General features: G+C 33.3%; 1 long non-coding RNA gene across 1 annotated transcript in view; it reads left to right on the top strand.

Moving 5' to 3' along the window:
* Positions 1-14,131, top strand: part of LOC144578292 (uncharacterized) — a 136,083-nt gene that overhangs the window by 52,171 nt on the left and 69,781 nt on the right. The window contains exon 2 of the long non-coding RNA XR_013523788.1: positions 914-1,036. This is a non-coding gene — a long non-coding RNA (uncharacterized LOC144578292). The remainder of the gene's footprint in view (positions 1-913; positions 1,037-14,131) is intronic.

Raw genomic sequence — 14,131 nt, 5'->3', positions numbered from 1 at the left:
GTTGATTAAGTACAAAGAAGGCAGAGAAGAGAAGAAAGGGTAAAAGAGAAAAAACGGTAAGAAACACAATAAATCTGAAACTGTTAGAAATGGTATTTATTTAAATATTTAAAATTTATTTTAAATGTGAATTGTATAAATACAATTGTTTGAAGACAGAGATTGTCACAGTTGATTAAATAACTAGGAAACTATATGTTGACTATACAAAGTCCACTTAAATGTGAAGAATTAAAGAGGTTAAAAGTAAACGGTTGGAGAAAAGCGTACCTTAATAATACCAATTGAAGCCGGAGGAGCGAAATTAATCCAAAGGCAGATTTCAGAATGGGCAAGATTATCAGTACTAAAAATGTATATTATATAATGATAAAATGAGTCAATTCTCCAACAAGATGTAATAATTCTTAATGTATATACAACTAACAACAGAGCAGCAAAATATGTGAGAAAAATAAAAACCTGATAGAACTGAAAGGAGTAATAGACACATCACTTATTAAATCGAGTTTAGTCTAAAGCTGCCTTCTTACAGATTTCGAGTTTGGTCTAAGGGTTTCTCTTGACCTCATGATCTACAACGTAAATGGAGTTGTAAGAAGACTATAGCCTATCTTGGGCTAATCACTGAGATTCAACCAATCAAAGGTGGCCAACTGTTCAAACTACATTCAAATAAGGCAAACGCTGAGCTGTAACCAATCCAGCTGTTTCTATACCTCACTTCTATTTTCTGTACTTCACTTTCCGTTTTCTCTCTGTAAATATTCTTCCATCATGTGTTTGCACTGTAGTCTCTGATCTTACTCTGGCTTGGAAGGCTGCCCAATTCTGAAATATTTGTTTGCTCAATTGAGCTCTTTTTAATTTAATTTAGCCATAGTTTTTTTTTCTTTTTTCTTTTTTTGAGCAGATGGTGTCAGAAGAGGGATACAAAGTAGAGCTTTCTGCAACCCTCAGGAATGCCAGGTGACCAAGTGAGGTACCCATCAGGGCCATTGTGTTCATCATTCTCTCAGAGCAACTGAGGATTGTGGTAAGTGCTGTCTTTTGGAAATTTGCAGGGATTTTTGTGTTCTATCCATTTGTTTATTTTTCTTGCATGTTAGTGTATTAGTTCATTTTCATGCTGCTGATAAAGACATACTGGAGATTGGGAATAAAAAGAGGTTTAATTGAACCTACAGCTCCACATAGGTGGGAAGGCCTCAGAATCATGACAGGTGGTGAAAAACACTTCTTACATGGTGGCAGTAAGAGAAAAATGAGGAAGAAGCCAAAGTGGGAACCCCTGATAAACCCATCAGATCTTGTGAGATGTATGCACTACCTTGAGAAAAGCAGAGGAAATACTAGAGCCCATGATTCAATTACTCCCCACCCCATCCCTCCCATAACACATGGGAATTCTGGGAGCTACAATTCAAGTTGAGATTTGGGTGGGGACACAGCTATATCACTTAGGTAAGGAAAAATCATCATTGTCTAAGTTGATTAAAAGACCTAAGACACAAAGCCAGTATTTAAAGTGAAAATGGGATGCTTAATTTCTGAAGACCTGAATTCCTTCTGGCTTATACATGCATCAGTAGTTGGCCCTGGAAGCAGCAAGTGTTATAGAAATGGTGAAATCTTACTAAAATATAAAGTCACAATAGAGCATTTCAAGTGAACAGCACTGCACTGAAGAACTACGTTTGAAAATGAAGACTCCCAAATTAGTCACATCTAGGGATTGATATGCAGAAATTTCAAAACATATTTTATTTTTTAATTGAATATATTTTTTAATGCTTTAAAATGTGTTTTATTCATTGCAACATTTGTAGCATTTGACGGATAACTGTACATAGTATGTGTGAGATATCTTATCAGTAGAGCCCAGAGACTGTGCTAGGTGCACCTGAAGAGGCATTCACTCAAACATGTCCCATCCCACATGCATGCATGCACAAAAATGTACATGCACAGGTGAGGAAGCCACTGAGCCAGTACAAGGAAGCCCAAAGCATGGAGTCGTGGCTTGAGCTGCAGCTTGCAGATGGCATCAGATTATGAGCCTGTTCCAAGGGGCATGTGTTTGGAGATTCTGGTGCTTCTGTTTGCAAACCAGCCTGGCCTGGTCCCTCCTCAGGCCTCCTGTGGACAGGGTAGAGAGATGAATATGAAAGACAAATAAAAATCTTAAGCAATGAACTGATAACAAAAGTTAAAACTGCTAACCTTTTGGCTTAGTTAGTATCACATCTTAAAGGTGGAAAGAAAGCTATCCTAGCCAAATACATATCCTGAAAGACAATGATAACTTCAGGTATATTCTGCTACTTGATGGGCCATTTAAACATTTCTAGAGGGATTCCATGAAGTTGTCATTTATAATTCAAGTTTTCTGGTTGTAGAAAAGCTTTTCCATGCTAGTGTGCTGATGTTATAATAGTAACTCATTATGTCACAGTGTATTATCAGCAAGTAAAGCAAGCTTTCCATCGTTCACTGACTGAGGGCAATCAACTCCTTCACAGTCTAGATCCCAAGAAGATCCCAAGTGGATCTTCTGAGAACAGAGAAAGATTTCTCTTGCCATCCACAATTTAGTAAAACTTCAGGACCTTGAACCTTATGTTCATAATCTCACAACTCAGAAGCTTCCTTCCACGCTCTTCAAACTGTACACCTATTAAAACCATTACGGTAAAGCTAACCAGGGAAATTTCTCCCCAGAAGAAGACAGCCTTCTTGATGTGGACAGCTCTTTCTCAAAATCACAGGTCAAGACTTCTCTACTACAATGAGACTCTTATCTTTCAATTTTTTTTTCAATGCTTATACCTCTATGAAATATACAAGTGAAAAGGAGGTCTGTTTTGTGCACTCCTGGGGTATACTTATATTGTGAAGGATTTTGCAGCCAACCTTATACATGGATAAACTCATGCCTTAATTGATGAAGGTCCAATGTAGGCGAGAAATTGTAATGGTACATATGTTGCCTCATAGTCAGAAACAGAACATTGGTCCATTCTTCTTAACCTACACCAAGAGTTAAAGACAACATTGTCAGGAGATCTTCATTCTTCTACAAGGGCATCAGTGTTAGAACCTTTTTTCCATAGTTTGGAGTAAATAAGGTAATGATTCGAAATTTATCTCTCTTAACAGGCTGTATAGCAGATTCTAAAGTCTATGGTTACACAACAGACTTCAAAATCTCTTGTGTAAGTTATGCTGAATAATATAATTGCTCTTGATTACTCAGTGGCTAGACAGATAAGTATTTGTGCAGCTGCTGGCACTTCACATTGCCCATGGAAAAACACATCATACTGGGTATTATAAAGATTTCATTGTAGGGGACTGATGAAGAGACTGCTTAGTTAAAGCGAGTAAACTCTTTATCTAGCTAATTCTTGGATCTATTTGATTTTAGTTGTTTGTTTTATGGAAATCCTAGCACAGGAGCATACTCCAAACTCTTGATATTATCTTCCGGATAGTTATAGTAGTAGTCTCCCTTGTGCACTGTGTTCTCTTGAAAGTTTGAAATGTTTGTATTCAGCCATCTTTAGAATGTCAGATGTTCTCTCTTCAACTGGAATGACAAGAACTGAAATAAATGTGTGACCACGAGGGAACCATAACCTTTGAATAATATGCTGAAACCAGAAACCCAAAATGATGGTAACTGAGAGTGATGCCAAGACCCTAAGTTTGGTCATACTCTCACCTAAGTGAGAACGTGACCAAAACAGGGGAGTTTTTAAACAAAATTAGGGGGCCATTGTTTTGGACTGAGCTCATACACTAGGCCCCAAAGCGTCAGACCAAACAAAAATAGAGTCACTTATGTTAAATGTGTCATAATCAAAATAGGAGTTAAAGGAAATACATAGTTTCTAGAAAAGATTAGGGTTTTTGTTTTTCTACTGTAAACAGAAAATTATAGAATAAGAATGTACCCCTTACTCTAATCAAAAATAAAAACTTACAAAATGATTTTTCATTACAAATATGGACACAAAACAAGTCAAAATTCTTTCTAGGGTTGTCACTAGAAATTAAAGTTACTACAAGTCAAAAACTACTGTATATAGAGAAACAATTCTGTGTTTCTGTATAAACAGAAGGAAGATACACCTTTGATAAGGAAAGTTATAAAGGCACAAGAATGTGTTAAAAATTTTGTCACAGTATATAGAAGACTACAACACCTATCAGTAATTGACGAATGCAGCAGGAAGGCACTCACTAAAGATAGAGTTAACATGAACATTAGCCATAAATTTGATCTAAATAGGATTTATTGAATACTTCATTCAATGAGGGCCAAATATACAAATTCTTCAAGCTCACATGAGATATTCATGAAGATAAGCCATATTCTAAGCCATAAAACACATATCAACACTTTAGAACTGAAATCATGCAAAGTATTCTGTCAGATCAGAAAGTAAACAGGAAATCAATAACAGAATGAAGAAATTTAAAAATAATACTTATTGGAAATGAATAAATTGTCTTTACTGGCAAATGGCATGATGGTCTATGTAGAAAACTGTATCTTCAGGGAAACCATTGAAAGTAATAAGAAAATATAACAAGGTTTAAGATTCAAAAGTCAGTATACAAAATTTATTTTTTTATTTGCCAGCAATGAACAACTGGAATTAGAAATTTAAAAATATAGCAGAGATTTAAAATTCCCTTGTCAGCATAGCTGTTGACTGATCAATTTTATTGCTTATTTAAACAAATGAACACAGAGTGCCTATATTTTTATACAATCTGATAATATCAAGACCATATTCTACATTACCAGAAGAACACTGAAAGAACATCCAGTAATCTCTTTTTTACTTTATCAAAGGTTGTACAAATTTTTAAAGCAATGCCCTTCCCCTTGACACAATAAATTATTTGGAACAATTATTTTTATACAAAGAAGGCCAGATTCATTTTTATATATTATTTCATTAATGTAGTACATTTAGTATCCATATAGCTCTTGAGTTTGTTTTACAAAGATAGAGCCAGAAGCTATTTATTCTAAGGCCACAGGGTAAATTTATGTCTAGAAGTTTTAATAAGGAATCCTATATGGGACTTTAAAAGCCTCTATTATTACCTCTTTTATCATGCTGATAAGAAACCCTCCAGGAAACCTTCACCAGATTTCAAGTGCAGTAGTAGAAAATGTGGGTGAATTACACCTTGCAGCCTCCATAATTTTCTTAATTTTCTAACTGTGTACAAGCGACCTTCTTTACCACCTATAAGGGTAGGGTCCTCTACACCCAATGTTAGGCCAGATTTTCTGCAGGACTTTGTAAACCTAGGCTCCATATAAATTCAAACATGACACTCCACATCTGGTCTTAATTGCACAATAGACTTAAGTTAGATCCTGGTTAAAGAATTTAAAAAAAATGCTGTTACAGAAATAATCATATTACAATGTAAAGTATAGAAACAGTAAAAGTAACTGCTTCAGATTTCTGGGACAATCTCATGTTTTTGGCTTCATGTTACAATATGGTTTTGCATAGTTCTTAATGGATGCTTTCTATTTTGAAGATTTTTTTTTCTTAAGTGTATTTCCATTTGGGCTGCTTCTGCAAATTTTCTATTCATATGCTTTTTACTTTTGGCAAATTGAAATATTTGTTTTAAGCTTTTTAATATATATTTTAAGTTCTGGGGTACGTATGCAGATTGTGCAGGATTATTACATAGGTATACACATGCCATGGTGGTTTGTTGCATCCATCCCCCCGTCACCTACATTAAGTATTTCTCCTAATGTTATCCCTCTCCAATCCCCCCAGCTATCCCTCCCATAGCCCCCCACACCCCCCAGCAGGCCCAAGTGTGTGATGTTGCCCTCCCTGTGTCCATGTGTTCTCATTGTTAAACACCCACTTATGAGTGCAAACATGTTGTGTTTGGTTTTCTGTTCTTGCGTCAGTTTGCTGAGAATGGTGGTTTCCAGCTTTATCCATGTCCCTGCAAAGGACATGAACTCATCCTTTTTTGTGGCTGCATAGTATTCCATGGTGTATATGTGACACATTTTCTTTATCCAGTGTATCACTGATGGGCATTTGGGTTGCTTCCAAGTGTTTGCTATTGTAAACAGTGCCGCAGTGAACAAACATGTGCAAGTGTCTCACGCCAGTTAGAATGGTGTGCCTTAAAAAATCTGGAGACAACAGATGCTGGAGAGGATGTGGGGAAATAGGAATGCTTTTACACTGTTGGTGGAAGTGTAAATTATTTTGACCATTGTGGAAGACAGTGTGGCGATTCCTCAAGGATCTAGAAATAGAAATACCATTTGACCCAGCAATCCCATTATTGGATATATACCCAAAGGATTATAAGTCATTCTACTATAAAGTTTTTTTAATTAATAACTAATTGCATTAATCGTTTGTGAAAATATTATTTCTCTTGATTGCTGATAAGTATGTTTATATACTTTTTGCCCAGCAACATTACTTATTTGAGCTCATATGCCAAAAATCACACCATGCTATGCCATCAAATCTATCTTAATGCCCTGTCAGTCAATAAGATTATATCTCAATATTGTTGAAAATGAACACACTAAAGAATCACCTTATTTTCTGTTAGTCTAACAGCTTCTCAAAAAATTAAACTTAGAGTTCATTACATTATGACCTAGTAATTCCACCCCAGGCATCTTTCTAAGAAAACAGGAACATTTGTCCACACAAAAATTTGTTTACAAATATTCACAGCAGCATTATATATAATAGCCAAAAATTAGAAACAAGCCAAATGCCCATGGAAAGATAAATGAATAAATAAAATACATAATATTCTTACAAATAAAAAGGAATGAATTATTGATAATTGATACAACATGGATGAACGCTGGAAACATTAGATTAAGTGACAATGATAAAAGATCAGGTATTATATAATTTCATTGATATGAAATCCAGTAAAAAGAACATTCACAGAGACAGAGAGTGTCCTGGTGTTTTCCTGGGGCTGGATGTGCTGGATGAAATAGGGAGTCATTGCTGGCATGGGACTTATTTTTAGAGTGATAAAAGTTTCAAAAATTGTGCTGATTATTGCCACAACTCTCTAAATATACTAAAATCCATTGGATTTCACATCTTGGTGACTTTTCGTCAGGTGAAACATATCAAAAAGCTGTTACAAGTATATTTTCATTGTCTATCAAGTACATTTCTACCAGATGTTTTTTAAATTGTTGGAAACAATTTTACAGAAATTGCATTATTTTCTAAAAATATGTGTTGATTAGCTATGAGACTCATTCTAGCATCAACAGACATGTTGCAAATATGTATTCCCCAGGGAATATTACAATAGTAATATCTGGATGAGTGCAAAGAGTTTCCTTCTTTTATGAAATGAAACAGGAAAACCAGAAGTCTTAAGAAAAAAATATATGGCATTGGTTCACTTGCATGTATATCCCTTTGGAAAGAAGTTCTGTACCTCTTGAGTACATTTTCCAGTGTAAGATGATTGGTCTAGAGCGGATCTGTCCAAAACAGTAGCTGTTAGTTACATGGGGCCTTGTAAAATTAAATAAATAAAATTAAATTTTTTTTCTTTGCTAATCTAGTTACATGTCAAGTATGCAATAACCACGTAACTGATAACTGGATTATCCATTTGGCAAAGTGCAGACACAGAAACTTTTATTACTTCAGAAGTTCTATTGGACAGCCCTGATGAAGTTTCAAGTCTAAACTCTCTATCTTGGCGTATCTTTTTCCTGATTAGGGTTCAGTGCATGTCCCCAGACTCTGCCTACACTATAGCCCATCCCAGGTGCCTGGCCTTGTGGGCTCACTGGCTTACTCCTTAATTCCTAAACATGACAAAGTTTTTTTCCAGCCTCTGTGTTTTTGCAAATATTTTCCCATCTTCAGTTAAGGAAACCACATATTTTTCATCATCTTATGCATGTCCTGCTTTCACTGTGAGACCATCTCTGACATCTAGAAACAGAGTATCTAATTTCTATATACATAGTCACATAATACTTTATATATATATAGGTCAGAGCACAGTTTTACATTAATATTGTCTGTGAAATTTTTTTCTTCTAGTGTACTTCTAAGATTTCTGAGGTGTATCTTTTTAATTTTATCCACAATTTCTAGATGTCTAGATTGCCAATATTTCTACAATGTCAAGTATGCAATATCTATATCTATATCTATTTAAGTCTATCTACATATCTATATAAAAATATCTATTTAAGTCTATCTACATATCTATATAAAATACGCATTGAAATGTGATATATTTGTATAGTGATATCAATTTTATTTTATACACTCCAGCTTTGTTAGTGGTTTATTTTATAATTCATCTTTTGTTTTTGTTATTTGCCATAATTATTTCACTGTATATGATAGTTCGTTGGAAGTACATTTGTAGTTTATTTCCAAGTATATTTAACCTTTATCAGAGCATTTTACCTGTTCCAATGTAGGTTTCATTGTAGTATTATACATTTCTATGTTTATTGTTTATTTGGATTTACAAATTACAGACAACTCTAAATTTATAAATGGGCATTATTCCAAAAGTTCACTAAATTTGTTGTTTTAAAATAATAACTTCACTTTCCATAAAATTAGAGCTCTGATTGATAAGTAAATCTCAAAGAGTCAACTAATGCCCATTTAAAACACACTTCTTTGAAATATGATTATAATTATACTATTTAAATTTTATTTAAAATAAAGTTATGACAATTGAAGGAAAGGTATAACCTTGTAAGTTTTGAAAGTATTATATCAGAAACACACCACCATGGCCCTTGGGACTCTCACACATTGTGGAAGGACTAGAGAAATATCCAGGGAGCAAGAGAGGGATAGTCTGTTTCTTGCTGAAGTATGATTCATCAGTGGCAGAAGCAGTAGTATTGTGTGGAAACATTTCAGAAGTGCAGATTCTGAGTTAGAATCTGCTTCTTAACAAGATCCCGAGATGACTCATTCACATTAATGTCTGATAAGCAATGGAGATCAAAAGTAGAAATGCATTCCACCTCTGTCAAATATCTACATAAGAGGAAGAACTATTCAAGACTATTAATTTCTGAAAATTACCAATTCATGAGTAAAAGAACATTTCTCCTGTAGTACATTAGGAAAGAATCAGGACTCGGGATCTCTTAGTTTCTATTGGTAAGTGAGTTTCTTGTAATGCTAAAAATATATTTTAAAAGTATAAAATACAACTCTCATACACATAAAATGCACTGTCAGAGATATTATTTTACTTATTAGTTTATGAGAGAGCCAGTGAGATGTTACAACTATTTCAAATAGTTCAAACGTGCTTACCCATACATACAGGCAATCATGAACACTGAAGTGAATCCACAAATGACAAAAAAACTGGTGTTCATATCCACAAGACAATTGCCAATTGTATCACCAGCTGACATAATCATTTGTATTTCTATGGAAAGAATAATTGGCATTATCTGTATTGTAAGGCTTCTATTGAATCAAGTAACCCGGAAATGTAAGGAAGTTAGAACACTCATTTATCACTATGTCTATTTCAAAGTATTTCACAATTCTTCCTGATGGTAGGTACAGGGAAAATGTCTATGATAAAATTAAAAACTTGTAAACTTACCAAATCATTCAATTTAGTAAAAAAATGGTAACACATACTACTTGTTTTAATGTTTTGTTTACTTGCCAACAAGATATTTTAGCTTTTCATGGTTTATTGGAATAATTAAAAATGCTTAACAATGTTTATTCATAATAATTCTATTGTATTTTTAATATTGGGGAAAACAATGATACACTTTCCATAAAGTTAACTAATGACAAATCTGGGTTTTCTCTTTCTCTATACAAATACACACACACACAGCACTATGATTAAATAATGTGGAATAAATTTTAGGGTTCATTTCATAAAAGTTCATTTGCCATATATTGAAGATAAATATACCCAATATCCAACTAAATTTAAAAAGCCTTCCAACTCCCAAATTTATGAAAAAATGTTGCAAATCTGAATTTAGAAAGTATATTAGATTGTCACTGGCACTTAATAAAATATTTAAAACTGTGGATTTCAGAAAGCATTTTGGCGTATGTATTTCATGTAATTAAGGAGAGTATATTGATTAAAAAGTCTTCTGAACACTTCTCTTTATTATATTCTGGCTGTAACGTTTCAAGAACTTTCCTCAAATTTCTGACAGGGCAAAACATAATAGATAAATGCTATCCGGTACTTAGATATTTGTGCATGCTTCAGATCTATCACTTCCTTTGTGATACCATTAAAACTAGTTGGCTTAATATACTGAGTTCTTGGAAAACACTTTGTCTGAGCTTTAAAATTCTGTATTTGTTGAATTGTGTTTTAAATTTTCTAGTGGGAAATTCACCTTTGTAGCAACATGTGCTGATGAGTCTCAGCCTGCAGAAGTCCCCCAAGACTCTGAAAGTAAATAAATTATTACTCTAAGCAGAACTGAAAAGGAAGATACACAAATCTCCTTGGTCCTTACTTTGAGCTATACCCTTAATATTCAGCACTTCACTGTAGTCTATTTTGTCTCTCTTCTGAAAAATAAAATCACACAGAAATGTTTTAGGCAACATTAAATGAATGATAGCCCCATGATATGGAGGAAATCATTTACCTTTAATTAACAGCTAAACTTAATATACAGCTAAGTCAAACATAAGTAACCCAAAACATCTTATGAAATATTTTCTCCTGAATATTAATTATGACTTTTTTAAAAAGCTATCTATTTTTTTAAATAATACATATTACATTCAATTTATTCAAGACTTATATTACCAAGTGTGTCTGTGTATATACCTATATTCTAAGGAGCTACCACAGGGAATGTAATTTCAGAAAGTTGTTTAAAGTAATTGATAGATAATTAATTTTTGAAAAAGGAAACAAGTCAGTTTTTCCATGTCACAAAAACTCTACAATTGTTTTGAAAAGCAACATGTTGCTTTTTAAATATTTCACAATATTTTACAGCAGAACAGGTCAGGAAATTAAAATTTTTAAGTTGATTAACTTAATACTGAACTACTTGCTACTTAGAATGCCGTAAGGATTACAGTGTTTCCATTATACAGAACTTCAGTGCAAACATCCTGGAGAGAATAATCCATAGTAAGAAAAATATTTTAAAATATCTTTGTGCTTCTGAACCTACACATTTATAATATTGTTTTAAAAATTGTTTGTATAAAAATATCAACTACTGTTTTCTTTTAAACTTGTCATGTGAATATGCTATATTCTAATTTACTTTCCATTTCTAGGTTGACTTTTCATGGAAAAATTGAGCAGATTCAATTTATATCTTTAATAGGATATAAGAAGTGTAAATGCTGAACTACATTCAGAGATCTAGAAACTGGAAAGTTCTTTAAGGCAATATCTCAGTTCAAAGTCTGTCTGTAGGCCAGGAGTGATCAAGTGAGTTTATCCAAGCGACAAGCTTTCAATTGACTAAGGAAGTTAGAGGGTTCCTTTATAATAGAGTTACAGTGTTTTCAAAACATTATGATGGCTCTCAGAATTAAAGTTGAACATAATTGTGGACAATATCATTAATGAGGCATTTTATATTTTGTTACCTTAAAATTGTCCTAAAATGCTTTAATTAGTCAGGGTCCAATACTGCTAATCTCTGTCAGGAGTTTCCAGAGCCTGACACTATTTCTTCAAACTTAAACTTTATTTACTCTTCAGAAATTGCACGATATGTTAAATGTTATATAAAACATCTCTGATTGGCCTTAATTATTTTGTTTCCTATTGCTTCTTACAGATTTGTTTAATGACCAGTTCTCTAATTCATTACTGTATGCTTACCATTATGAAGTATTTATTTTCTTAACAAAGTCATTCCCAAGGTCAAAAATTTTTAGAGGCTCCTTATGATAATAGAAATTCCTCCACCTGGTATCAAAAGTCCTCTGCAAGAAGATCCAGGCTCCTTTTTGCTTAGCTTACCTCTCATGTATAGAGATTTCATTCTTTTGACAATGTATTATCAAGCTGCTAAACCTGTACTCATTTTCCCCTGACTTTACCAAATAACTCCTACATTCTTGTCTTTGATGACTGTGGAATCTCATACTCTGGACTGTCTTATCTTTTTTTTTTTTTTTTTTTTTAAATCTCTAATTGAAACACTGCAAAGTACGTTTTAAGCTTCGTATTTCTTCCTGAAAGTTAATCTTATTCTCAGTCAGAGTTCTTGGAAACTACCACTACTAGATTGTTGTTGTTGTTTTTTTTTCTCATTAAGCACTTGCTGTGTTCTGCACCCTTCAAGGTGGTCAGGGTTATCCTACAGATCAATGCAAATCTATAGATAATCAATGCTTTAAATGCTGTCATTGACCCTTCCTCCTCTTGGCATTGTGAGGCTATAGGCACACAAGTGTCTGTATATACATTTGTTTAATTAATGTGTATTTCATTTATTTTGGATAAATACCTAAGTGATAGCACTTGATTATCATGGTAAATGCATATTTAACTTTCTGAGAAACTATCAAAGAGTTTTGTTCAATAGTCACAGCACCTATTATTTCCACAGCAATGTACAAGTTCAGTTTTGGCACATCTTTGCTATTACTTAGTGTTTTACAGTTTTAAACTTTAGCCGTTCAATGATTTATAAATTAGTCAGTGTTTGTGGTTTTTCTTTATTTTACTTTCTTATTGGTAGACTTCAGTTTAGAGTAGTTTTAGGTTTACAGAAAAAAATAAGCAGAAAATACAGAGAGTTTCTCTAAATGCCCTCTCTCTGCCACACAATTTCCCTTGTTATTAACACCTTACATTAATGTGGTGCATTAATATAATACATCAATTTATTATAATTGATCAGCTGATATTGATGCATCATTTATTAAAGTTCATAGCTTACAATAGCACTCCTTCTTGGTGTTATACAGCTTTATGGCTTTCAGTAAGTGCTTACTGTCAAGGAGAACAGTTACACTGTCTTAAGAAATCATTGTTCAGTGTTCTTTCTCTTCACCCTGCCCTCCCTTTCCATACACTCTTGCCAACTACTGATCTTTTGGATATTTCTGTAGTTTTGCCTTTTCAGAATGTGGTATATGTCGAATAATACAATAAGTAGCTTTTCAGACTGGCCTCTTTTATTAGCAATAATCATTTAATATTCTTTCATGTCTTTTCATGGCTTGTAATGTCTTCTTATTAATGAACAGTGTTCAGTTACATGGATACAGTGCTGTGTGTTTATCCACTGTGTGTTTACTTGTGTTTTCAACTCGTTTGGGTGAACATCAAGGAGTACACTTTTTAGATTGTATAGTAAAACAACATTCAGCTTTGTGAGAAACTGGCAGTGCCTTCCAAATTGCTTGTACAATTTTTTTGTTTCATTTTATAATTTCCTAATGGCATATGACTTATGATATAGCGCATGTTTTCCTTTGCCATTCGTGTATATTTTTTGGTGAGGTTTCTGTTAGTTTGATCTTTTTAAAATTTGTTTTTTTCTTATTATGGAGTTTTAAGAGTTCTCAAAAAAATTTGCATATTTTGAATATAAGTCACTTGCCAGATTAGTATTTTGAAAATGTTTTCTTATTGTTTTTTGCTCATTGGTTGGTGTTCTATTCTTTTTTTTTTTTTTTTGCCTTCTCTGGTTTAAACTGAGCATTTTAAATAATTCCATTTCTTTCCTCTCTTAGCATACCAGTTATATGTATTTAAAATTTTTAGGTGCCCTAGAGTTTGCAACATACATTTACAATGAATCTGACTTCACCTTCAAATACCATGTAGATTCATGAGTGTTTCCTTGAATCCCCAATTCCCAATTACCCCCTTTCATCCATTATAAGATTGCTTTCATTCATTTCACTTATTCATAAACGAAAGTCAGATTACCTTGTTGCTATAATTATTTTGAACAAACTGCTATATGTTAGATCAATTAAGAATAATAAAAATAAACCATTTTATTTTTATTTATTCCCTTTCTAACCCTATTCCTTTTCTGTGTACATCTAAGTTCCTCATATGATTTTCTTCTCTGAAAAACTACTAATGTTTC

This window comes from Callithrix jacchus, chromosome 11, assembly GCF_049354715.1.
Source record: "Callithrix jacchus isolate 240 chromosome 11, calJac240_pri, whole genome shotgun sequence".
In the NCBI taxonomy this organism is placed as follows: Eukaryota; Metazoa; Chordata; class Mammalia; order Primates; family Cebidae; genus Callithrix; species Callithrix jacchus.
This window is presented reverse-complemented; position numbering and strand designations above follow the sequence as displayed.